At 33.5% G+C, this 27477-nt stretch overlaps 1 protein-coding gene and 2 pseudogenes across 3 annotated transcripts in view; all 3 read left to right on the forward strand.

The window, feature by feature from the left end:
- The window catches only part of LOC145279856 (uncharacterized), a 1383997-nt gene that overhangs the window by 224264 nt on the left and 1132256 nt on the right, over positions 1 to 27477 (forward strand). The gene's annotated exons all lie outside the window — the stretch shown is intronic.
- LOC145280522 (U2 spliceosomal RNA) lies at positions 14974 to 15151 on the forward strand (annotated as a pseudogene).
- Positions 15222 to 15351, forward strand: LOC145280514 (U2 spliceosomal RNA; annotated as a pseudogene).

Below are 27477 nucleotides of genomic sequence, written 5' to 3' on the forward strand. Positions count from 1 at the left end.
AAATATGCTTAAATATATTTTTATTTATGCAGATTTCGTATTTATTATTACAGAGCCAATTATCTATTGAATATCATATTGTACCTAATATATAATACTGATTTCAAAAGTTATTAAAAAAACAATTGACGTTGATGCCATCAAATCGAAATCAAAACGTTTAGCACTCCAGCCACATTCCCTACAGTTTGAGCTATCATGAGACAGATGAGAAAGATTTAAAATTAAACAATTTCAAGCTACTTTTGAATTTGCGCATGCGCAAAAATAATAGAATTATGTCGGCAAATTGAAATGAACAGCTTGCATTTCAACTTGCCGGCATATTTTTGTATGCATTATTCACCCATTTTACTCGTTATAAACCATCCTTGGTGTATGACTACTATTTCCTGTTTATTTCAGTGTTATTCGACCAGTAATTTAAGAGTTTATTGGTTAAATATTTGCATACTAACACACACATATACACACACATCCACTGATTTATTTATATAGAAAAAGCAAGTTAGGTAAGTAAAATAGAATTAAAAATATTTTTAATTGAATTTTTTTTTTATAATCAACTCATTCCCAAAACTAAGAAATATTTCAATGTGTATTTTGTGTTATTAGCGCAAAGGGAACTGTTGTGGTACCCACCTTACTGATAACAATAAACTTTTCCTCTTACTATAAAGATTGAAAGAACATACCTCTCGGTGTTATGCATAAGTTATGCACATTTGGCAGCCAGACTGACATATAACCAGTCTGTTTATTTGTTGTATTTGCTTTTTTTTTTTTTTTTAAATATATTTTGTTTCTTCCGAGCCTGGTCCATTACTAAAATCAGTATTGATTGATTCACATTTAGCATGATAATATATCTCTAGTATTTCGAATAAATTTATTTTACTTGAAAACTTGTTAGCCAAGACAACATTTTGTCCCATTTGGCTGAGAATGTTAATTCCTTAGCTGTTTTGATTCACAGCTGATTATAATTCTCTTGTCAGGTTCCATTATGGGAAAAGTTTACGGAAAATGGAAAGGACGGAAATAATCGCTATATTAACGCAAATAAGCTTATGACAGTTTGTCATTAAAATTATCCATATTTTTTTTTTTTCTGCAATTTATTTTCAGTTTTTTATAATCAAAATTTTGTTGAAATGTCATGAACGAATGCAGTTATATATAACGACAGTTGTCAAATGACTTGCTATTATTTGAAGGAAATTTATGGTTTAAAAGCATTTCAACTTTCACAAAACGAAAACAAAAATAGGCAATTAAAAACTAATTTATATTGTAGAACTCACTAGAAGTTTATATTTTGTGTTTATCCAGAGAGAAAATATTTGTTTAACTATTAACTTATATTCGTTTTTTTTTTTTTTTTATAGTAGTCTCAACATTTAGATAAGTTTCGTTGGATTTGTTTTTCTTGAACATCAGGTAAATTCCTTAGACTTTTGACATTCAAGCTGTATCTTAACACTTTCACCGTTCCTAACAGGCAAGCTTTTTGCAAAATTGGTAAAGAAATTGGCTTGTCAATCTGATTAAGCCATTTATAGTGGCTTTTTGTTATGTTCCCAAGCATTCCAATTACAATAGGAATCACCTTGGCTTCTTTATATTCTATTGTCTAACCAATTCCCATTTCAGATCTTGATATTTTTCTTTTCATGTTCTTTCTCTTGCATTCTGGTATCGAAAGGGCAGACTATGTCAATGATTGAGCAAGTTCTCTTGCTTTTGTTTAGTAAAATTATGTCAGATTTGGAATATGTGTGCATGTCCCAGAGAAATTTGACATCGTCGTTTTCCTGTATCACTTCTGGCTTATGCCCATACCACTTCTCATTGTGGTCTAATTAATACATTTTGTACATATTGTAGTATAAAACCTGAATAATTTTATCGTGTCTCCATTTTTTATATTGATGCTGAGCTAGTATTTTGATATCGTTCACTTTCATTATACACTTTGCACATAAGCAATTATGTATTTTTGATGATGCAGTGTTTGATAGACCTAGTGTGAGTGGCTTGCTTCTGGGTTGCCATTAGAGTGCTCTCAATATATCTTTTAAGATGAGCCCTGACTAATAAATTCCAGCTGTCATTATCACTAAATTTAATATTCTTAAAGAATGCACTTTGTAGTTTCATTCCAAATAACGTTTCTTCTCTCATGCAAACTCTTATTCTTTTTCATCCCAAGTGTTAGTATCTTTTCTCTTTATTACTTCATGAAGAAGAGGTTTCTTTCAGAAATATATTTAGACTTCCTTTCTCTATATTTACAACATCTTCAACTCCAAGTAAGCCTCGACCAACTTCATTTCTAAATAGATACAATCGATTTACATCTCCTTTCTTAGCAAAAGCCCCATAAATTGTAAGCATTTGGGTGTTTTTGTGTCCAAACATTTAATTCATCTACATTTCAGTCAAGTATACCAGCTACATATCGAATGATCGCTAATGCCCTCGCATTGATGCCATATATTATATTCTGTATGTGGATGTGAGATTTAACCCTTAATCTTCTGTGTACTTTGACCTAGTTTTTCATTTCAGTATTCTTAATCTTATTTGCTTTTAGTATCCCTAAATATTTCTAGCCTCTCTCGCTGTCAACATTCTTCATTAGATCTGTTGTTGAAAGTTCAAAACCATCTCAGTTGTTGTTATTATTATTATTATTACTACTACTACTACTACTACTACTACTACTACTACTACTATTATTACTATTATTAGTAATACTGTAGTTACATTTTGTGTCTGGCTGTTGTTATTGCAAATTTTATGCTGATAGGCAGATCATAAAAAATGACCATAGGCTATCAGCATCTTCTTTTCTCAGACCTCCAATACCTTCCACAAGTTTTTGGCTGTTCCCAAGTATGCAGTCTTCTGAAGTACTCTAACGTTACAATGAATCCCATTTTCTCAATCCAATTGTCAAATCCTTTGTCACACTCCCCAGGGTCCCCATCACAACAGGTAGAACTTGAACATTCTTCAACTTTCACAATCTTTTTATCTCCCTTTTCAAATCTTCGTACTTTTCGACGTTCTCCTTTCCCCCCCCCCCCCCGCATTCACATCAGCTGGTACTGCTATATCGATGATTATGTTCCGTTTTTTTCTTTTCTAACAAGATTAAATCTGGTCTCCTTGCTTCAATAAAATTGTCATATTGGATATTCATATCTCACAATAATTTAAAATTATCACTCTCCACCCATTCTTAAACATCCTCATACCATTCCTCACTGCATTCCGACCCTCTTTTCTTGCATATATCACAGTGGAGCTTTCTTGCAATATTGTACTCCTTCCCACAACTACTGACGATGTATTGTACATTCTCACCTTTCTGCCCACACAGTCGACTTTTAGCTGTTTTATCAATGCGATACTTCATATAATTTGTCCTGAGTACTTGATCCTGTGTGGCACATATTAGGGCTTCAGTCTCGTTTTGACAACCATCGCCAGGTTTTGTTTTTTTTTCGTCTACTGTTTTTGGTAGATTCCTACTGAATTGGCACTTTCTTCTCAAACTACTTCTCTTTCGCTTTTTGTTCATTTCTTGCCTTAAATTCTTTGCACCTTACTTGCTCGCAGTTTTTCAAATTTTAACACTTCTTTTTATAAGCTTTTCTTACAGTTGAAGATGTAAACTTTCAGACTATTTTTTTCTTCGTTTATGCATCATTCTACACCTATTAGTTTTAGTTCTCTTTTTCTTTTCACATATAACCTATTGACATCACTATTTATTGTTATTGTTTTCCCTGTCTTCCCTGTCTTCCTGCTAATATCTTTCAGTTCGTTTTCTTTCTATTGAATAATAACCGCCCCATATCAAAATATAGCTACTGCCCATACGTGTACTGCAAATATTTTATTTTCCCCCATTCAATCTTAACCTAAGAACAACCTTAGTCTTCTCTTGTATTCTTTTCCTATTATTTTTTTCGTTTCAGCTTTTTTATTTTATCTAATTCCACAATTCTTAAATGGGCGTATCCTTCTTCTCCAGTCTCTTTTATCATTTCCCTATTCAAAGTTGTATCTCTCTACTTCCAATAATTATTCCTCCTTTTCAATTTCAGAGCACTACACTTCTTCATGCCAAATTCCATACCTTTATCATTACTGAACATGTGAGCTGTTTTCACAAGCATACTTACCTGATCTTCATTCTTTGCATAAAACGTTAAGACGTTCATAAATGGTTTCCCTGGTATTTCTTCTTTCCCAACTCATAACACGCATTTACCTTTGTTAATATGAACGACAAGGTTACCATACTCAAAATAAACAACAATGGCGACAAGCTGTCGCCTTGAAAAATCCCTCTTTTCACATGAACTCCTTCAATACCTTTCCTGTTTGATGATACCTTCCATTGCTTCAAACTTCTTTCCAAGAAATCTTGCACATTCACCACTGTTCCAAATATTTCCATACATTCTTTAATCCAGATATGTGGGACCAGCTTATATGCTTGGCAGTAATCTATTCATGACATGGATATATTTGTGAGCCTTCTATTATAATCCTGAAGCATTCTCCTGTCAATGAACCATTGATGTTTGGTTCCTCTACTACCTCACATATATCTCTTTGGTCCTTCCGATAAGATCATTTTCTTGTTCCAGATATTGGTAAATCTTATCTGCCAAAATGCCTGTCAGAAGTTTCAACATCAATGGATATATCGTTCTGGCAGAACACTGTTTATCCATGCATGCTCCATTTAGGGATTACATCTGTCAAAATACCGTCAATTTGAGAAGCAATCCTATTATGCAAGTTGGTAAGGTTTTTTTTTAATCCACTATCCCTGAACATCATCTGGTCCGGAAGCCTTCCAAATTCGAATTTTCCTACATTGTTTTTTAAACTTTCTCATTATTCACATATTGGGTTTGCTTAAACTTCATATTTCATATTTCATTCTTACAATCTTTCAGCTACAAAGCACTTTTCTTATGCTCCTTTTTAACACTTCAAAAATATCACCTAAAAACTTTATGCATTCTTCTGAATTTGGTATTTCATTTTAGCATTAGGTTCTATGTAGAACTTCTTGTTCAAACCAAAACCTGTTCAGTTTTCTTTACGTAGCTATTCACCTTTTGTATTTTTTCTTACTATTCTCTGCTTTATTTTCTCTAGGACAATTTTTATTCCCTTTCTTTCCACTCTATACTTTACATTTAGTTGTTTTACCTTATGTGTCTTCTTTCACACTCAATTGTCCTTTCAAACAAGATCACATTCTGTCTTAATTTCTTTATATTTTCTTCTATTCTTCGTTTCCACCTTGGTTCCTTTCTTTTCTGATGCCAACTTCCGGTCATCTCGAATTTTGGGAATTTTTCTGCAACCCAAGTATTTCCTGCTACAATCAAATTATTTGTTCCTGTATTGGTCCCATATTTCTACATAATGCATTGCTTCATTTACTTTATCTACCTGAACTTTCAGATTTTTTTTTATGTCTAGCTTTTTAAATATGATACCATCATATTTTTCGTTCACCATAATTTCTTTCAGTCCTTTAACAACTACTCGCCCTCTTCCTCATTTTCTTCAAGCACCTCACTATCAGTTTCCCCATTATTTCCAATTACCTCGTCCCTTTTATTCTCTCTATTCCCTGCCGCTTCAGCCACATCTTCTACTTTTTGTATTTTCCTCATTAATCTGCATGTCTTTGCTTTATCATCCCTCATTACTTCAGCGTTAACCACTTTTTTATGGCATCTCATTACAGTTCTAATAACCATCCATTTTTCTGTATTGCTCTTGCTTGATCACATGTGCACCATTCTGTTCAAATGTCCCTCGTTCTCTAAACATGTTTTTGTGCAACTTGATTTTTATCATACGGATTGCTACTCAAGAAACACTGCATGATTACCTTGTTAATTGGTTTACTCCATTTCATTCTTGCAGTTGCACACTGTGTTCTCGCTGCTGTGCCAAGATATACCTACCGAGCATGGGCCCTACACTTTGAGTTCCAGTCCCATTCACGGCGTTATTCTCAATATTTTGATTTGACATTTCATTCTTAAGATGTTTAGTAAATTTTATGTTTCACAATCACCAGTTTTTTTTTCTTGAGACACCATCTCTAGACAGCTGTAGTTGGAAATCAGTTTTCATGTGTCTAGATGGTTGGTCTTACCAGACTGTTAAGCACTGTCTACACAGTGCTACTGATTTTAAAGTACCAGTTACTTGCTTGATACACACCCTCCTATAAATAAAATAGATCTGGCAGGCTTAGTGATTAAGCTACACAAGAAGGGCAGGAGTAGGACTAGATTGTCAGAGGCTATAGATTACATATAATATACTAGCAGGACCTGCGAGAATTCTACAGGGGACACATTCATATGTAATATATTCTTGCTGGCATTCTGTAGATGTTTAGTGTAAATGGAGACGCTCTGATATTATTGTAGCTTTTTTTGTTAAAACTATAAAAGTATTTATCTAAGCTAGCACAAACGCCCGGCAAAGCCCAGTCATAAAGTATGTTTCAATATGATATTTTAATTCTTGCAGATTTCGTGTATATTATTATAGAGCTAATGTTCTATCGATTTTTATACATTATAAAGTTGCGATTTCAAAAATAAAAAAAATATATATCCGTATGACTTGGATGCATTAGCTTGAATCGAAACCGAAATAAAACTTATGAAAAACATATATGTATATATATATATGTATATATATATATATATATATATATATATATATATATATATATATATATAACTTGAGTTCTGTCAGCTATAATCGAAACCAAAACTTATGAAGAATTCTTGGTATTTATAACAAGAAATGGAAGAACATGACAATTAAACAACCCGGATGTAAGCATGACACAGAAAATAGCATACACGCTATCGTATTATTGTATCGATTATTATTAAGTTATCAGACAGGTCATCATCAGAGATTACTCACTGACAACAACCATTATTTTTCTTATAGAGTCTGGGTAACAACAAATCTTCTCAGATTTCCATTGCTAAATGGGTCTACTAAACTGATTCAACCATCTGCGAATGTGGAGAGAAGGATCATACGATGTAACACTGTTTGCCTTCAACTACCCAACCGGTGCAGCTTTAAAGATCATGCAGAATATAACAATAATACAAAAAGACTATGTCAAGAAAAAAAAAAACGTGAAACTGTTGTACGAACACATGCTGACAAGACATGCAAAAGGAAGAAGAACGGGTGTATTTGATTATCGATCTCAAAGTATGTTCACAAATTGCATCTTTGAAACCATAATGATAATTATAGGATAACATTATCTACACTGGTCTTAAAGAGAGATTAGATAATGAGCACCGATCGACATATGTAAAACAAGGGGCTAAAGTCAAGAGCATCCACTGAATAAGTGCTACTTGATAAAGTCTTTTAATATAATTTAAAGAGTAGAGATAAAGCACTCTCCTACAATGGTGCAATTACCTAAAGTGAAACGATCACTAACAAGTCAGACATAGAGTGAAGTTTATTTGGACCAAATATGGTTGAATTGTAAAAAGGATTGTGAATTTTATCAACGATTCTCTTGGTGGAATTTTTAGTGGGTGTGTGGCTCACCCTGTATTTAAAAATTACATTAGACAGCAGCAATACTTTTTTTAATAAACACCGCGTAGTAATATTTACATTTGTGTTGTACTTGAATTTATCACTATTAATGCGTGCATCATGTACAACCCCTCACTCGCATTTCACTTAAATCTCCCTTTTTATTTACCAAAATTTTCTTTTCTGGGGATGAAGCAGCCCCTCGGATGTCAGACCACTATTTCAAACTTTTAGTTTGGTTTGGTTTAACGGCATATCAACCCTTTTCAGATCATTTAATGCCGAATTCGGTGATTTTTAAGAAAATTTTTTAAATATATTTTATTTATTTATTTTCAAGTCGGTTTCTATTTAACCCACAGTTGGGACCCTAACAGGTACTACCACTCCGGGTCAGAGTGAACCTGGGAGCACTGGCAATTTAAGGGTGGCTCCACACTCCCCAAAGCCCGCAAGCCGGGGCGTCACCATCGGATATAGTTTAAGGTCATATCCAGAACCTCAAACTGTTAGATATTTATGACTGAAACTTGGTGAACAAATCAGGCGTAGAATGAAATTTATTTGTACGAAATATGGTTGGATTGCAGAAATGATTGTGAATTTTATTAACGATTTCATGAGTGTATTATGTGTGTGGAGTTATAGAATAACATTATCTACCCTGGCTTTAAAGAGAGACTAGATAATCAGCGCCGATCGCCATGTGTAAAATAAGGGGTTAAGGCCAATAAGATCCGATAAATAAAAGTGCTACTTGATAAAGTCTTTTAATATAATTTAAAAACTAGAGATAAAGCACTCTCCTAAAATGGGGGAATTACCTAAAATGACAGAAATATTATTGAGTGTGATTAATGGTTCCAAGTTCGATGCATATTATGATTTTAGTCGGGTTCTCGCTAAGTCTTCGGAGTATACTTGACTGTCTTTGTGCGTGAAAAACAAAACGATTCCCTTGATTAATGTACCAACTAATAAGCTTTATATATTAAAGCAAATAAGAGAATCAATAATCCTTTCTCTGAATTCACAATTCAGCAGACAAATTCCACAAGGGAAATCTTACGATGTTTGATAATTTTTGTCCGTATTTATTGCATAAAGATATTCTATAAGGATATAAATTTCCCTCTGTCTTTTAAATATATCTTCATTTGAATGGTTTAACCTTTCGCAATGGTCGATTACTTAAAGACTTGTTAGACTTCCGTACTCATCTACTTGCTTCTCTGATTAGACGAACTTTCCGTGAGATTCAATCCGACAATTAAATCAGTAAATATAGTCTGCTCAAAACAGACAATGCTGATTTGTATATCTACAAAAATGAAATCGTGTATGTGTGAGAACAATTCGCAACCTATATACTCAACGAATGTTTGACCTACAGACTTGAAATTTGGTATATAGGGTATTCAGACATGTGGAAAACCTTTTAATCATTTTCATCTGGAAAAAGGGCTGCTACGCAGTCAAAATTGAAAAATTGGTACATAGAGCTTATTGGATTTTTATCTGTTTATCAACTGTTTCATGAATGTGCATGCGTGAATCATCCACATGACAGATTCCTTATGTCAAGAAGAAGTTGGTTTGAAAAAACTTTTGAAAGATTATGTGAAGCGGACCTAATAGTTATCGTACTTGACTCGCTATTTTTTGGGTTTTAGTTTCGATCTAAACTCGAATAATTTTTTTTACTTATGAGAAGTTAGCTGTTTAGAAAAAAAAATTATACCTCGCATGCACATGTGTCAGTTTCTGCTTGTTATTATACGTTTATTTTTGTCTCTATCTATGTAAAGTAAGGTATGTTTTATTTGGTTAATTTATTGTTTTATGGCATATCAACCATTTTCAGGTTATTTAATGCCGAATCTGGTTATTTTGGTTAAAGTTCTCGATGCTTCAAGTTCATTATATCTTTAAATAGTCATGGTGTTTAGCTTGATTTTTAAAGAGGAAAATTGTTGTTTTTGTCTTGCAAAACATGATTGAGTTTTTCATAGAGAAAGAAAACCCTTAACAACAATGCTTGATGCATTTTTGGTTAGGAACTATCTTCAGACATCTTAATCTCGTAGCATGAGATAGGTATGTTTATATCTTAGTGTGTAACATTTATTCTTAAACTAATTAACAGATCATTATGAATTTTTAAACACAGCTATGGGCTATATTTAATTTAGTTCCATGCAATGTTGGCTATATTAAGTTTAATTTAGTTTTATGCAAAGGATTTTGAGAAAATTTAGATAGTTCCGATTTTTGTGAAATTTTAACCATAGATTTTAGACGTTAATTAGGGAAGATTTCTTAAATTTGAATTCTCTTAATACTCTTTAATCTTAAACTAGGCATTTTTTTTTAGAATCAAAATGATGTAATCGATCTTGATTAAAATTAGAATAAGGATTCTATACAAAAGTTTTAGTATCATTATATTTTGATTTTAATCTTCCTAAAAAAGCATACAAGTGGTGCAAAGCTGTTCTGCTTGTGGAATTCATTTTTCCACATCCTTGGACAAACTGACCTTTATCTCAAATTTGGAACTACTATACAGATTTTCGAGTTTGACAAAGATTCTCGAGTTGAACAAGATACACTTGAAGAAAGTCGGAGGTTACATCAGCCGAAACGTTGTGTAAATAACATCCAAGATGAAAGCAGTAGTCTGAATAATTTAAATAACACAATTTATCAATCCTCATCTTAAAAATTCTGAAACATAGTATCCTTTTTTTTATAAACCAACTTTTTTTCTGTTTCATGTTTTTCAGTATTCTCACATTTTTCTATTCCAAGAATCTTAACACTTCTGTTCATTTATTACTTGACTAGCCTGCGTGCCCGGCGTTGCCCGGGTGTTTGGAGGTGTGTTGAGCAAAAAAAAAAAAATGGTAATAGGCAGGCAGACTTGAATCCATACCGTGAAGGAGGAAAGAACATGAAAATAAAAAGTATGCCGTTTTTTGCCATTGCGTCCATCGTCAAACCGGAAGTGGCAAAGGTTTAAATTAAGGCTAGTCAATCGAAAAGAGGGGGTGACTTTCTAAAATATCGGCGAAAAAAGCGACCCCTCCTTATAGAAAAGTGCTCAGTTGAGGGTTAAGGAATTAATGTTTTTAGTCATTTTTCGAAATTTGTCTTCTGAAGGGTCGAGCTTCAAAACGATATCGATCTCGTGAAGATTCGTCGCCTCTATCGAAAGTTTTAGGCAGACATACAAACATACATACATACATTAAAACAGACAGGTGAGATTTATATAATAGACTAGCGAGGGGTACCCGGTGTTGCCCGGGTGTTTTTCGGGGTATGTGAAAAAAACCCGAAAATGTGAAAAAAAAACAGGTGCCCGTGAAAAAAAAAACGAAGCCTTCACGACGCGCAGTTGGAAAATAGTAAAGTGTTAAAAAAAACATGTGCGCGTTTTTGATTGACGTGACGGCGATAGGTATTCAGCAGTAAGCATTTTGTGCGGGACAGTTTTGAATGAGGTGAATAAATTGGTTTGGTTGTTTTTAAAAACCCGTTCCCTGTTTATTAGGAGGAGCGAAATGAAAGCTACAGTCTGATATGACGAAGTGGACATTGAACAAACGTTACTTAGCTCTCTTGAGACAACTGGCTTTCGGCCTGTGATTAGAGTCGAGTTTCGCTTTTTTTATACCGAAAACCGAATGTAACGCGGGGCGATGCGGGAAATGTCGAATAATTAACGCCTGAAAGTCAATAAAATTAAATAGATAGGCGAACTCCGTGGATAACTGATATATTACAATTTATAGATGATATAAAAAGTTTTAAGAAGTTGTGAACCGAGCAAGCGCTTCTCTGAAAGAAGCCTTTTGTGGACATCGAGGAAAAGCATACATACATACATACATACATACATACATACATACATACATACATACATTAAAACAGACAGGTGAGATTTATATAATAGATTATCTTCTCTTAATCCGTCCTATCGGAAAGCTTTCCTACACTTGCATGTTTTGTCATTTGTCATTGAATTATTTTATCTTCTGTGCAGTGAGATTTGACTACACGTTGCCACTGAAATTTTAGGGGTCACTGTGAATTAGGGGCATGCTAAGTTGGGAGTTGTGCAACGAGATATTTGTTCACGTCACATAAAAACTTCTATATGGTTGCTACAATCAAACCAATCTGTCAATCAGCAAAATTCCACCCCATTCACTGCAGAGGTCTTCAGATTATTTCTAGCAAAAATATGAACCAGGCGGAAGCAATAGCTAGGAGGATGTGATTGTGACAATAGAACAGATACTATGCTACTTCCTCTCCTCAAAAACAGATAATCGTGAGAGGATAATATTATGACCACAGAACAAATGCTACAGTATAGTCACCCTAAAAAACAAAGAGAGATAAAGCTTGAGATGGTGGTTATCATGAGTAACTAATATATACTTCATCGCCCGCCCCCAAGGAGACGGTAATGCCTGTGAGAATGGTCTTATGACGACAGAACAAATACTATACTACCTTTCCCTTAAAAAAGTAGGTAATGCCTGGGATGATTGTATCATCACAACAGAATAGATCCTATGCTATCCCTGTCATAATTGAGAATTACGAGATCGTACATTAGTTTGAAATAGTATTGTAAACTGAATTGAGATTAAAAGATAGTAATAGTATAGTTTCGGCTTCAGACAGGCGGAGGTAACAGCATTATTTTGGCTTCAAACAAACACATGTGACATCATCATTTATCATCATTTTGCGACTGCAGTCAAGATGATAGAATTCGGTAAACTCCATAATCTTTTCATATGGCTGTTAATGTGTGCGCACATCACCACTACACATATTAGAAAGCAGGAAGACTGACCTAATCTTCCATCTACATACAACGTCTTGGTAGCCCCAAATGGTCACTCATCCGGTACTGACCAGCTTAGCATTGCTTAACTTTGATGACCTAACGAGAGCCGATGTATCAACGTGATTGTGCCCTATCCATCTTAGTAATAGATGTAATAAGATTATTTCGACTTCAGACAACCAGATATCACATGTTCATGAGTAATACAAGGAAAAGTATAATATCAGCATTAGACAGATACCAAATGTCTATTAGTAATGGATTAGAAATTATAATCATTTTATTCATTTAAAATCACAAATCAAACTGCGAATATTGAAAAAATAAATACAATTGGAATAATTTTTACTGTTCTCATCTTAAGTGTTATTCGCACAATGTTTCAACCAATGTAACCTCCAATCTTCTTCGGGTGTATATTGCTAAACTCAAGAATCTTTCTGTCGGACTCAAAAATCTGCATGGAATTTCAAATGGAACCTTTTATTTAATCCATAAACATGCCATTCTCCTGTTAGCCATGACCAGATAGAAGTCTTAAGTAATTCATAATTGTATTCTTCGTATTGCCTGCACTGAAGAATGAACCTTCAACCTCCAAAAGAGTGTCACATACAACTGAATTTTACCTGGCATTTTACCGTTGTGAAACCTTGTACTAATAGCACCCCAGATGAGAATAGTAGTGCAAATAATCCAAATTATCAATCCTGATTTGAAAAATTCATAAATATAAAATCCGAATAGTTGTTAAGTGACTCTCCTAAAGCAAGAATCATTGCATATGGATGGCAACGAGAACAGAACTAAAATGATGTCAAAATTCATGTCGTGGAATGGGTAGAGCGGACGTCGATCTGCATTTTGTTTAAATATGTCAGATTCTTTGCTCTATTTGAAAACGGTGATGCAGAAAAAAACAAACGATTGTCCACAAGATAATCTGACAAGAGACTTTAATCCTTCTGATGTTTGCTGCCACAAAATGTGCATACCTGCCTTTTTATATGAATTGCCGAAATGAACGCGCGACCAAAATCTCTTGTGTTCTTTCTGCTTTTGTGTTGCTCTACTGACCAGACGGCAAAGAAATGTTTGTGTTGCACAAAATAAACAAATAAGCAAAGTTCGACATTTGTTCTAAGTTTCGGCTTGTTTCGAAACTTTTGAAATAGAAATTGAGAATTTCTAATCTTTCGTATTTCTATACTGACTGTATGGCGGTAGTTTTCAAGCTGTAAATCCAATGAAAGCCGATGTTTATCAAAATATATTCAATGACAAGCAGAGCATTATTATAATATAATGTTTATTTATTTATAGAAACATTTAGTGGCTACATATCTGCATACATATTTCATCTGTGATTTCTTCAGAAAGTCAACGTCAATGTTAAACAGTGCTTATTAGTTAGTTTTTTTGTTTTTTTTTTACTTACGATTATTGTTTAAACATTTAGTTGAATGGAAGATCTCGACCTGATAACGTTGGATTTCTTAAGAAATCGCAATTGAAACATGTATGCATGTATGTAGCCAATAATGTTTGTATAAATGAATAGAAATATTATTTGTATTATCTACTATTAGCTATGATGGTTGTTATTTTCATATTTAATACACGCTGATAGCTTGTTTTTATTCCATTAGCCATGATTGGGTAGCAGTTTTTTTTACTAAGGAGTCGCCGCTTATGAAGGGCCAAAGACCTCTCGAGGATAAGGAATAAATGAGTATCAGGTTGACAGGAAGACAACATTATGATGATTGTTTACGATGGTGATGATTAGATATAATTTGATTCTTTCAGAAAACAGCTCAAGAATTTATTTACATTGGACTTGATAACGACCATTAAAGGAAAATAATAGTATAGTTTCGGTTTCAGATGGACATATACCAAATCTCTATTAGTAACAGCTGTAAGAGAATAGTTGCAGCTTCAGTCGAACAATTAACAATAGAAGAACCAGCCTTGTGGTAGTGTATTTCACAGATGAGCAATTCTAGGAAAGAAACTTTGTTTATGGAAATTTCGCTTAATTTGAGAGAGAGAGAGGTGGGGAATATTATAAGTATTACTTTTATTTTTAGTCGCATGCAAGCGACTCTATAAGTCACTCGGTTGGTCGGTCGGTCTGTCCGTAACACTTTTGTGCTTGGCCTTTTTGGTTAAGATCAAAGGTCTGTTCTTAATAGATGCTGTTCGTAGCTTTTTAAGCTTTTCTTGGCCTTTTGGCAAAGATCAAAGTGCAGTATCTGTTCCGGCAGATACTGCAAGCAAAGACCATATGTGGGTTGCCCCCACATATAAGACCTTGGTCAATGTAGAGGCAACCCTTCATACCAATTGTCACTATCCATCTCCCCTACTCCCTGGGGAATTGGTCCCCATTTCCCCTTCACTCCTCACATAAAAAATCGGTCTTGTGCCTAATTTGCTCGGTAGGGGAGCAAATAAATACCGCTTTTCTTGGCCTTTTGGCCAAGATCAAAGTGTAGTATCTGTTCCGGCAGATACTGCAAGCAAGGACAATATGTGGGGGCAGCCCCACATATTAGACCTTGGTCAATATAGGGGCAACCCTTCATGCAAATTGTCACTATCCGGCTCCCCTACTCCTCGGGGAGTGGATCCCCATTTCCCCTTCAACTCCTCACATAAAAAATCGGCCTTGTGCCTAATTTGCTCGGTGGGGGAGTAAATAAATACCCTTTTCTTGGCCTTTTGGCCAAGATCAAAGTGTAGTATATGTTCTTACTATATGCTGTACTTATGTTTGTGATATAAAGTGGGGGATCACTTTTCTGTATTAATTTAATGTAAAATGATCACCCACTTTACAACCAGTCACTCTCAAAGTCATTCAAGTCATTCTCCAGATCATTCAAGTTGTTTTTGAAGGATTCCAGTTATTTTTTAAGCATTCAAGTCATTTTTAAGGTCATTCAATTCATCCTTAAGTTCATTAAAGTCATTCTAAGTCATTTACTTTTTATTTATTTAAGTCATTTCAGCCCATTTTTCGGTCATTTCAGTTTATCTTTAAGAATTTCATGTCAATCCTACATTCACGCATTCATTCATTACACGAGAGCATGCGACTAATGGCTATCGGCCTTGTTTATCACATGTAGTAAGGATTGAATCTTCAACTTCCCGAAAACTGATCCTTAGAACTGATTGTTAATGAACGCCTTTAACTGCTATGCCATGGGTCCATGTGAACAATTCTAGTATAAATTTCTATTTTTATTTGTGTTATTCAAACTACTACACAGCGGTTTGGACGATGTAACGTGCAAACTTCTTCAGGTGCATCCTCTCAAACTTAGAGATCTTAATGTGAACTCTGGAACCTATATGGAATTTTAAACAAAGCACTTTACTTCATGGCGGTAGATTTGTTTTTATTTACTAAGGTGTCACCATCTATCAAGGTACAAAGAACACTCAAAGAGAATGAGTGTCAAGTAGACGGTGAAAAAACACTGATTGCTAATGACAGTGATGACTCTAACCTATGAACTCTTCAGACGCATTATTTTGAACTTATAAATGTTTGAAGTTTCTGAATTTTTGAGATGAGGATTGGTTATTTGTATTATTTGGATTCATCAAACTATTGTTCTCAACATGAGTGTGATTTTCATTACGTTTTGGTCGAGGTAACTGCCGACTTTCTTCGGGTGTATCTTGTCTAACTCAAGAATGTTTCTGTCGAACTCGGACATTTCGAAAGGAACCCTTTATTTACTTCACAGAGGTAACATGCTCTTGTTCCGTCAGCCATAACTGGATAGAGGTCCTAAGTAATTTGCAATTGTCTTTTTTGGTCGCCCACACTGAAAATTGAACCTTCAACCTTCAGGAGAATATCACTTTTACAATTGATTTTTTGTAAGTACTCTAACCACTGCACCACGGGTCCTTAAATCTTTATGGCTATTAGATAAACTAAAAAAAAAAAAAAAAATGAAGCTGCACGCAAATTAACTTCATCCTTTATCTTGTGATGTTTTCACTTACCGGTGGGTGGTGTACAAACTATTATACACCGGTGTCGTCGTTGTTACCAACAACATAGGTTCTTTGATTGTCTATAGTTTCAGTCATTCTGAAGCTTGTTTAGATTTTAAAAAAGATTTATTACAAAAAGAAGAGGAATCACAGAGTGACAGGTTACTTTCTATGCATGAGAGAGATAAAGACACATTAACCATACAGTGCATACTACTCCAATTGGGATCAGTGTCCTAGATACATCTTTCCTGCTTGAAATCTCTCCACCCAAGAGCCAGAAAATCTTCTGGAAATCATTACGTGTCACTGAAAGTTTTCCATTCAAACAGGCCTATGTAAGAATAGATTCCAAAATTTTACAAAAACGGTGGAAACTTAGTTGCAAATCTAATATTAAGTTTCTGACCCCCCCCCCCTTTCTCCATTAATTATTTTCCAAATAGTAAGTTTGATCCATAAAAATTGGGAAAAAATAATTGGTTCTTTTCGCAATATAGAGAAGTCTTTTACCTCGTTTCGAAATAAGAGGCATTAATCAGATTAAAGAAATTGATAAAAAGATTTGGTGTTCAGAAAGAAACGCTCATAGACAAAGACATGAAATAGATTATGGCACTACACTCATGATGGATGGAAAATGAGAAAAGTAGGAAAAATAAACATTAAAGGAAAATGGAAAGAATTTCACAATCCTTGAATAATGTCATAAATTGGCAAAACGATTCGATACCTATTTTTAGCTACGTATTCTTCATCACAAGTTGAGTATTATCTTATATTACTTATATTATCCTCTGTGGTATTTATCTATTAACTTCATCTACAATAAGCCTCTTCCCAAAGATTAGAACGGATTACCATTTTATTATTTATTTTATTTTTTATTCTTTGTGACCGTTTATAAATTTTACTTTTAATTTTGTGCAAATTAAGTGTCTGTACATTGTTTATTTTCTTTTTGTTAATTTTTTTTTCCAGATGATAATATATACACTTTTTAATCCATGGATGTGAAATCCCTTTATTTTTGTATGTGTTATTATTTTTAATGTTTTTTTTTAACGTTTGTTCTTTTTTTTTTTAATTTTTTCGTAAGAGGTGATGACGTCAGTTCGTGGCGGAGGAGGATTACTTAAAACTTATCACTCTTATCGTACAATAATGGGTAATAAGAATTTATTCAGACTTTTATAGATGATAATTTTATGTGTTTGTCGTTGACGGAGAATGAATCCATCTTAATGGTTATATTGGGGAAGCTGACAAGATGCAGAACATTAATTAAGGTTTTTGGAATAAAAGGGTGATGAAACTGTGACAAAAAGAAAAGAAGAGAGTAGCGAATATCTAAAGTGGTTAGCAATGAAAAAATTAGAAATATCTTTTAAAAATGCACACACACAATAAATATATATATATATATATATATATATATATATATATATAAAGTTGAGTGTGTGTACATATATAATATACATTTTATATAATATGTATTATATAGTATGTAATATATATATATTAGATATTATATATTATACATATTATATAATATATATTAAATAATATATTATATACCATATATATATATATATATATAAGATATTAATTAATAGAAGTCTGTTTAAACGTAGAAATAAACCCAATAAATATATTTATTCAGTATAATAATTAGGTTAAAGCCGAACATATATTTAGATCAGACGAAATAAGTTAAATAGCGTTGAAAAATTCAATGAATTAAAAAAAAATTGTTAAAAAAATATACAGGCACGTTCTAGATTTAACCATTGTAATCTCATCTAAGAAAATATGTATTAACTATTTATAAATGTTTTTAAAAAGTATTATATATGCCATTTTTAGTGTTAATTATGACAATATAACCACATATTCATACGTTGGTAAGGCGTTAATGACTTTGCATTAAAATCAAATATGCTGTAATTATTATAAAACACAATTGCAACTACACTTCCGATCTTTTCGGATTGATGTAATCATGGCCATATTTTTTATTTTCTCTTAAAGTTAATGAGTTCTTATTATTCTGATGAGACAGAGCAGAAAATATTAAAAATTGACATTATGATTATATGAATGTTTCTGTGCTACGAAACGGGTAGCTTAAAAATTGAACGTTTAAACTGAAAGAAATGAACGGTATGATGAACAACATCTTGGAGTTTGGAATGTAAACTTTTTGTCACTTATTTGATATACATCAGGCTTCATAAATAAAAGGTTTGGCATAAATAAAGAGTGAAATATAATTGAATAAACATATTTTCCCATATCTTATATATCTATATAAATAAAATGAACTCATTTTTTCCCGTTTGATTTTGACATTAATAGAATTAAAAATCAAGATATTTCATGCAAATATAATATGCACAAACGGCAGAACAATATCTGAGGTGTGTTTATAGGCTTATTATTTCTCAAATTCCTCGATAATCTTAGATTTCTATACTTTTTCTGCTGAGAAGTCACGGCCAAAATCGGTTAAGATCAATGGAAGTGGTAAAATATTTTCTCTCTAATAAATTCCTCCTCCCCCTGCCACCACTTAACACCGTTTGGGGATCGTTCACAAGGAACAGTTGAGAAGAGAACACCGGTTTGGCTTCGTAGTTCTTTCATGTGAAGTTATTTAAAATCACTAAACTAAGCTGCAGTGCTCTGTGGCGTAGTGGTTAGCGTGCTGGACAATTCACATTATATTTTCACGTTTGCGCCGACCTACCGTAGTCGTTTCTTTTTTTTTTTTTTTTCCCTAAACAACTGGAATGGACTTTTCTTGGTGGCCGAACTGTTAACGTTGCAGATGTTTTTGTTTTTTTTCCACACTTTATTTTCCTACTTTTACTCATGACTCCGAGTTTGATCCTTCCTACTTACCTACCATAACATTTTTTAAAACTCCCCCCAACCGTCCCGGAAACAAACACTCGGGCAACGCCGGGTACCCCCGCTAGTATATATATATATATATATATATAAGATTTTTTTTTTTTTTAAAAGAAATCCAACAGAGTGCTCAATTAAAAGGAAAATCCGAAAATAAGAACGTATTTATATTTTGTATTTTGTATACAGAAAGTTGTTAGATGAGACAAGTCATTGGTACCGTCGGTTTCAAGCTCAATAATTAGCACCGTTTAAGATATCCATATCAAGCTCTCTTCAGCCAAAGAGATGAGTATTGGCTGAAGAGCTTGATATGGATATCTTAAACGGCCCTAATTATCGGGCTTGAAACCGACGGTACCAATGACATGCCTCACTTAACAACTTTCTGTACACAATATATATATATTTACTATAATAATTAAATACCTACAGACACTAGTGTTTCATTCTTTCGGAATCTTCAGTGCAGGGTGCACGATTAACCGATTAACATCAGTTAATAGATTCGCACTCGGTGACACAAGCCATCTCTGGCTTGATTAGCAAGGACCATATTCATTCGGCTACCGTTAACCGCGTGAAAAAAAGTTGAAATTTAAACATTTTATTTGTAAATTTTTTTTATGTCAGTCAGAGTGATTTAACTGAAAGTGCTCAACAATAAAAAACGAGTTTTTTAAAGGAGCTGACATGATATATATATATATATATATATATATATATATATATATATATATATATATATATATATATTAAAGATCTCCAACGAAACCTATTAAACTATTAAGGTGAAATAACAAACAACTGAATACACAGAATACATTTTATTACTTTAGGATAACGATACATAAAGGAAAAAAATTATTATTGAATAAAAACTAAACTAATCTTATTCCTAAAATGAAAATATGAAAAAGTACTTCAAGCATGCACATGTTAAAATGAGGTCATGTATAAATTCAACACATTCACAAAAAAAACGTGTCACGTCTCTTCAATACAGAACAAAAGAGGAGGAAGTAAAAGTCAGTCGAACCCTTGTCTGAAAAAATTATTGCCATCAGCTAATGGAAACATTAACATGTGCACAGGAATAACGATGAATATGATTGGTTGGATAGCTAACTAAACCTCACTGATAACATTCCATGAATTTTATCTTGATGAGTCCTACGAGATCGAAACTGAACATTCAGTGTGAATTCGTTGCTATATGTATATAAAAAAAAAATATATATATATATGAGTTGCAGCAAAATTCAACACTTGAAATAAAACACGAAATAAGAAATAACAAAAGTTATATATGCAGAAATCTGGCAGTTTATTTAGCAACAGTCAGTTACATACTATATTATTTTTTAAAATCTAAATGCCGCCGGTGGAGACAGTTATCTAAAGCAAAAAGAGTCCCACTTTGTCAACTAAGCTCCAGCCCCTGTCTCATCGCCGCAATGTTGCATCACTGTGTTTGTTTTACAAATATTTTAATAGAATGTGTTCTGATGAATTCGTTTCACTTGTACCCCCTCGGTGTACATATCCCCAACAAACCCGCTTAGCAATAAGATCTCACCCCTTCACTGTTGTTGTCCCTAAATGCCAGAAAGCTTTCTATTCTAATAGTTTCTTCCCTCAAACGGCTAGACTTTGGAATTCCCTTCCTGCTGCCTGCTTCCCTGGCTGTACTGATATGCAGAAGTTCAAATGTAACATAAACAAATATCTTGTTAATCTTTCCTAGACATGGCCCAAATAGTAGCCCCTTATGTCCAAGTGGCGATATGCTTTGGAAGGGGTGAACATGAGTAAAGAAAAAAAAAAAAAGCTTTGGCAACCATACCTTTGTCTACAATGGCGAACACCTTCATGACGGCAGCCAGCTGAAAGTCTACTGTGTTATAGGCGTGCTCGTTGGTCTTGGTCTCATCTTAGAAAAAATAGTCAAAAAGGTTGCGATTGGGTGAGGAGGGTAGTAACAAGCCCAGCGACCAGTGGTGACGCACATTGTTGAGCAGCCATGCCTGGATCGTCTTGACTTTATGTACAGGAATGGAATCCTACTGTAAGTTGTAAGCGCGTCTAGCGGTGATCTCACCCATCCAGAGCTTCACCACGCTACTTAGTTCCTCCTGGTGTTTCGTTTATATGTTGTCAAGTGTCAGATTTTGTGGCAACACTTTGTACACAAAGAATACCTGTCCCAGGGTGGGTAAAATTAATTCCCAAACAGAGTAACTTTGCAACACTTCTGTCTCCTTACAAAGCTTAAAATCCAGATATAATGATACTAAACCTTATGTCTAAAATACTTATTCCAATTTTGATCAAGATCCATTACATGATTTTGATTCTAGAAAATGGATAAAATTGAATTTAAGTGGCCTTAAGAAGAAATAGAAATTCAAAGACGTGTGCTCAATTGGTGCCTAATGACGATACCACCCAGGATTGTAAGTTCAAACTCGTTAGGCCAGTTGTTTGAATCCATACTAACAATTCTTCAAAGGCGAAACAAACTTGTCTATAGATAAATTTAATATAATACTATGTAATTATTTAATTTTTTATTCATTGATAGATATCACATATTTATACTCGCTTTTCACATAGAATAAAGGTTATTTGGTATTTGACTGAGAGAGTAAGTAACTCCGATGAATGTATATATTTTATTGCTTTATTTTATTACTTTTATTATTATTTTATAACCTTTTTATTTTGTTACTAGTAGCTCGGCCCAACTTTGCCTGGGCACTATGTACTGTTCATAACTTTATAACTCATGTCCAGGTAACCTATATCTAAAATTTCAAGTGTTTCGACCCAAAATTGGCGGAGAAGTTTGGTAGAGTCTGCAAAGGTAAACTCTTTCAAATTTGACCTCTTGGCAGCCAAATTTTCGCTCAAAAACTGATTAAAAAGGTTGCTGCATGTCTGAATACCCTTTATGTAAAATTTCAAATGTCCCAAACTTGGCTGAATAGTTTGCTAGAGACCACAAAGGTCAAATCTTTTGAACTTTGACCCTTTGCCGGCAAAATTTTCGGCCCCAAACGGATTAAACAGCTTGTCCTGTGTCTGAATACACTTTATGTAAAATTTTAAATGTTTAGACTAAAAATTGGCTGAGCAATTTGGTAGAGACCGCAGAGGTCAATTTTTTTATAACTTTGACCCCAATTTCGACCCCTTAACATTTATTGTTTTGGGCTCAAATCAAATTAAATGTATGTCCAAGGAACCTACATCTAAACTTTCAAGTGTTTAATACCAAAATTGGCAGAGGAGTTTGGTAGTTTCAAAGGTCAAACGTTGAACTTTGACCACTTTACAGCCAAATTACTGGCCGAAAACTGATTAAAAAGATTTTCCCAAATCTCAATATCCCTTACGTCAAATCTCGAGTCTGTAGGTTGAAAATTGACAGAGTAGTTTGGTAGGGAAATGTACAAACAGAGACAATTTTGCTTTTATAGATATATAGATTTATTACGTTAGAAATTATTAACTTGGAACTAATGACAAACATCATCTATGTATATTTTTTCAGATTATCAAAAAGAGGGCACTTAGTTTAAAAAAAAAATATTTATGTAATGTTTGTTACTATGTTAATTTTTTAATTTATAAAAACTGTATTCGGTTATACAATATCCTTTACACTTACATGAGATTCAAACTTTAACTAACGCCGAATACCTTTTTATTTGTATTTTATTTGTTGATTATCTAAACAAACGTTCACTTAGCTTAAAAAGATATTTCTGTAGTTTTTTTAAATGCTATTAATGACTTTAATTTATAAAAAAAAACTTATCCAGCAAAAGACATCCTTTGTAACTTATGTGAGATTCGAACTTGGATACTGAGATTTGAAAAAAAATCTACTACTTGCATGTAAATCAGTATCCTAGGAGTTGAGGAAATTATACCTTGAAATGATTTATTTTTTTGATGGAGAGTTGTTGAAACACTTGTGTATTTAAAAATTAATATTGTTAAAGCTAATGTCTTAGTAATGTGTACTTTAAGTTATTCCATTTTTTGTCAGGCGATCACATTTTTCTATTGGCGTACGAACAGACTCAAAAAAGTATGCTACTTAACATTTCCATGAGAGAGTAAGTAACTAGGATGAATGTATTTATGTGTTATTTTTAATTGCAAAAACATTAGAAACAAGTGAAACATGTATGGTCCCCCATGTGCACAGTGAACGAGGCATAAAAAAATAAATAAGTTCAGGATCCCCCATCCACCCATTTAGCCTCAAAAGTCCCCAGGGGACGTCAAATCTTGGTGAAAATGAACAAATGGTTCAGTTTTAGCCCTTACCATATGTAAATTTGAGTTCTGCACCATGCAAAAAAAAAAAGGAATGACTAAGTTCAGCATTTGCCCCTATTAAGCCCCCAAAGTCCCCAAGGCCTTAACATATTTAGATTTGAGTGCAGCATCATGCAAAACTGCTAAATGGACATACACAGAAAATTTTGGACAAATATGGTAAAATAGTCCTAAAAATGGAGTGTTTTTATTAGCCCTAAAAGAGCCCCTGGAACACACCCAAGAGTTATCGCGAAGTATAGACAAACAAAATTATATAGAAATCATTTAGTTATGGCTTTTCAGAAACTTTTATAAAACTCCAAGGCATCAATTTTTTAATAAGCACACAAGTGTCAATTTTAGCGATTTTTAACCCGAAAGGCAACCCTAGGGGGGCAACCGGAGTTTTCCCAGAAAATCCGTTCTGTTACTTTTTTACTCATCCATGTTTAATGTTTGTGCAAAATTTCCCCAAATTCCAAGGCATAGTTATCGAGAAAAGTGCAGACAGGTGAGCAGACAAGGGTGAATTTACAGGTCCACCCTCCTGTCGAGGGACCAATTATGTTTTTATACAAAAACAATTAGTTTGAACAAATGCTGAATACCCTTTATGGCTATTGTTTTGGTGGATTATCAAAGAAATCGATCATTTCGTTTGAAACAAAAAATTTTATGTAATGTTTTTATATTATGTTATTTGAATTAATTTAAATTTATAAATAACACCTCCAATTGAAAAAAAAAATCTTTTAGACTGACGTGGGATTTGAACTCTGATATTGACATAGTAAAAATTATTGCCTAGTAATCAGTACTCTGCCTATTCCTCCTTTTGTCAGGCAACCATATTTTTTTCTATTTGCATGCGAAAAGACAAATTCTAAAAACACCTTTTAATAGTATATAGGTTCTTAGCAGGAATTGAGCCTTTGAAGCTGTTTTTACAACTGGTTTCATTAACTTATTCTTCCACATAAAGAGTTGAGGAAATCGAACCTTAAATAGAAGGATTTTTAAAGTTGCTGACAACTTGCGCATTTAAAGATAAGCAGAGACTTTAAGAACCAACTTAGAAAAGGTTCCTTTTGTATTTTCTTTATTTTTTTTATATCAAAGAAAAAGGATGACTTATTGATAGATTTGTTCGCATGTTAAAATGAAAGAATTTTTTTCTGTTAGTATGTAGTTTCCCTCTTTCTTTCCCAGTTAGATTTATCTTTATGTAAATATTACATGAATTTTCCCTGGAAACTAAATTTCTTTTTTTTTCTTTTTCTGTTTGTCTCTACATTCTTTTTCTAGACGCATACTTTTTTTTTTATTTTTAAAAGTATGGCTTGAGTTACCAGAAGTAAAAAGATCTTAATGGCTACATTATTAAAATGCAAATTAACTAATGGAAACAAGTAAAGAAAGCGGAGAAATATGTAAATTTTATTTGAAAACAAGAAACTGATTTAAATGAACAGATAAATTGACAGACAAATATATTCGCAGTCAAAGCTTTATTGTTCTACATTAGCCATTCCTACCTGCTTCTTATGTTTGGCAAAGGCGGATAAAGTTAAAGACAATTTTCACCCTATTTCTTTGTATTTAATAGCTTTGTTCACAAAAGGTACATACTTAAAACAGTTCGGTCAGTTTGGGCAAATATTTGTTTATGTTCTTTAAAAAAAAAATATTTTCAATCGATTTCATTGAAATTTATATTTAATCCAAGCAAGTTTTTGTTTTGATTATTCGTCATAGATTAAGTAAAGCTTGAAATAATGTTATTGCTGGCATCAGAGTTTAAACTCCTATCTCCAAATAATTAAATCGATAGCCAGTATCTTATGATTATTAAAAATGGATAAAATTCAACTATATGAAATTAAGATGAAGGCAGAGAGACTTAGAGGATCGACGTTTCAACCATCTTATGCAGGTTTTCTCATTGACCATCCCTCTTGAGAAAGCCAGCATAAGACGGGCGAAACAGCGAGCCTCTAGATCTCTCTTCCTCCATCTTATTTTCATATATAATAAAGCCAGTTGTCCCCTACTCCTTTGATCTTATTAGCTTTCTTAACAAAGGTACATAATTAAAAGTGTATAGTCATTTAGTTTTGCCAAACATTAGTCTGTATTTTTTTAAATTAAAATTCATGTCCAATCGATTTCATCGAATTTCATCCGATCAACAATTTTTTTTTTTTTTTTTTTTTTTTTTTACAAAGGTATCACCACATTATCAAGGCCCAGATGCCACTCAAGGATAAGGGTTAAAGAGTATACAGTAGAAATTGGACAATATAGTAATCATTAGTAATGAAAATTTGGTAAATTTGATAACTTATATGGAACGACTCATCAAGAACTTATTTATTTTAGACTTGAACACAACCATATTGTAGTCAGCCGGAAAGCAGGAAAACGGAAGACAATTCCACAGGCGTGCAGTTCTAAGAAAGAAGCTTTGTTCATGGAATCTACGTTTAGGTTTAGGCACAGATAAAGAGTGGGGGAAATTATTGATAGTGTTTACAGCTAGACGAGTGTTTCTTGTGAAAGTTTGGCGAGGGGGGACCATAGATTGAAGCTCATTCGAACACTTTCCATGAAAATAACGATACATCAGAGACAAACTCGCAAAATCTCTTCTGTGCGACAGAGGTTGCAAGGAGGAGAAAAGGACATCTCCTACGAGGCTACAAAGTTTGTATTACTAATATTATGGAAGTCACAATCGCAAGCCTTCTTCCTGCTGCCAATGACACAGTGAAGAAATCTGAAAGTAATCTAATCAGTCAATTTTGCGAATCTCACCACTAGTATTCTTCCTCTCTTTCCCTTTTATTAGCGATTTCCCTTAATTAACGTTATTTTACGTACGTGTACTAATGGAGGCTTTATATTGTGTATTGCATTCTGGGAATCATAACTCTTAGCATCAGCACTGAACATAACAACAAACAAGATGAAGATAACAGTTTCATGCATGTAAATATGGCATAATTACAGTGACACATGGGTTTCCATTAGATCACCAAAGTTAAGCGATAGTGAGCTTGGTCAGTACTAAAATGGGTGACTAGTTGAGAATTCCAGTTGCTGTATCTGCTCTCTTATCTCGCCATAAGTTTCTTGTTATTTTTTACTTTTCCTTGTCACTGGAATTAAGCAATGCCAACTCAGGAGAGATATGTTTAGAGATTACACAACACTTGCTTCACAATTTCACATGCAACCACCTGTACAGAGGGTATCCATTGTCTCTGAAGATTGAAAAGAGGCCAAAACATGTAAATAATATCAAAGAGGGGGAAACTAAATCTCACGTCGGTTAGATTCCACGAGAAGTATTCACATACTTCCCAGATCGTAATATCTCGCATTTGCAAACAGACATTGTCTCCAGCTTTTTTTTGATCGAGATAAACAAAATTCCCACCGTGTCGTCATCTCCAGTGTTTGTTTGTCTTTTTTTGTATAAATAAAGTGAAACTATGGAACACAACCACCTGGTCTTCAGGCCGGGTAGTATCTGTTCTGTAAGTGGTCCTTGGTCAATGTAAGGGAAACCCTACGTACTGAGACGATTATTATTTATTTCGATACTGCCAGAGTGTCCTCTTTTTGGGGAGCTGGTTTTTTCTCCTCACATTAAAAACGATCTTGTGTCTAATTTGCTTTCCTGAGAGGTTTAAAAG

Source organism: Euprymna scolopes, chromosome 7, assembly GCF_053919585.1.
Source record: "Euprymna scolopes isolate OS-2025 chromosome 7, ASM5391958v1, whole genome shotgun sequence".
NCBI lineage: Eukaryota > Metazoa > Mollusca > Cephalopoda > Sepiida > Sepiolidae > Euprymna > Euprymna scolopes.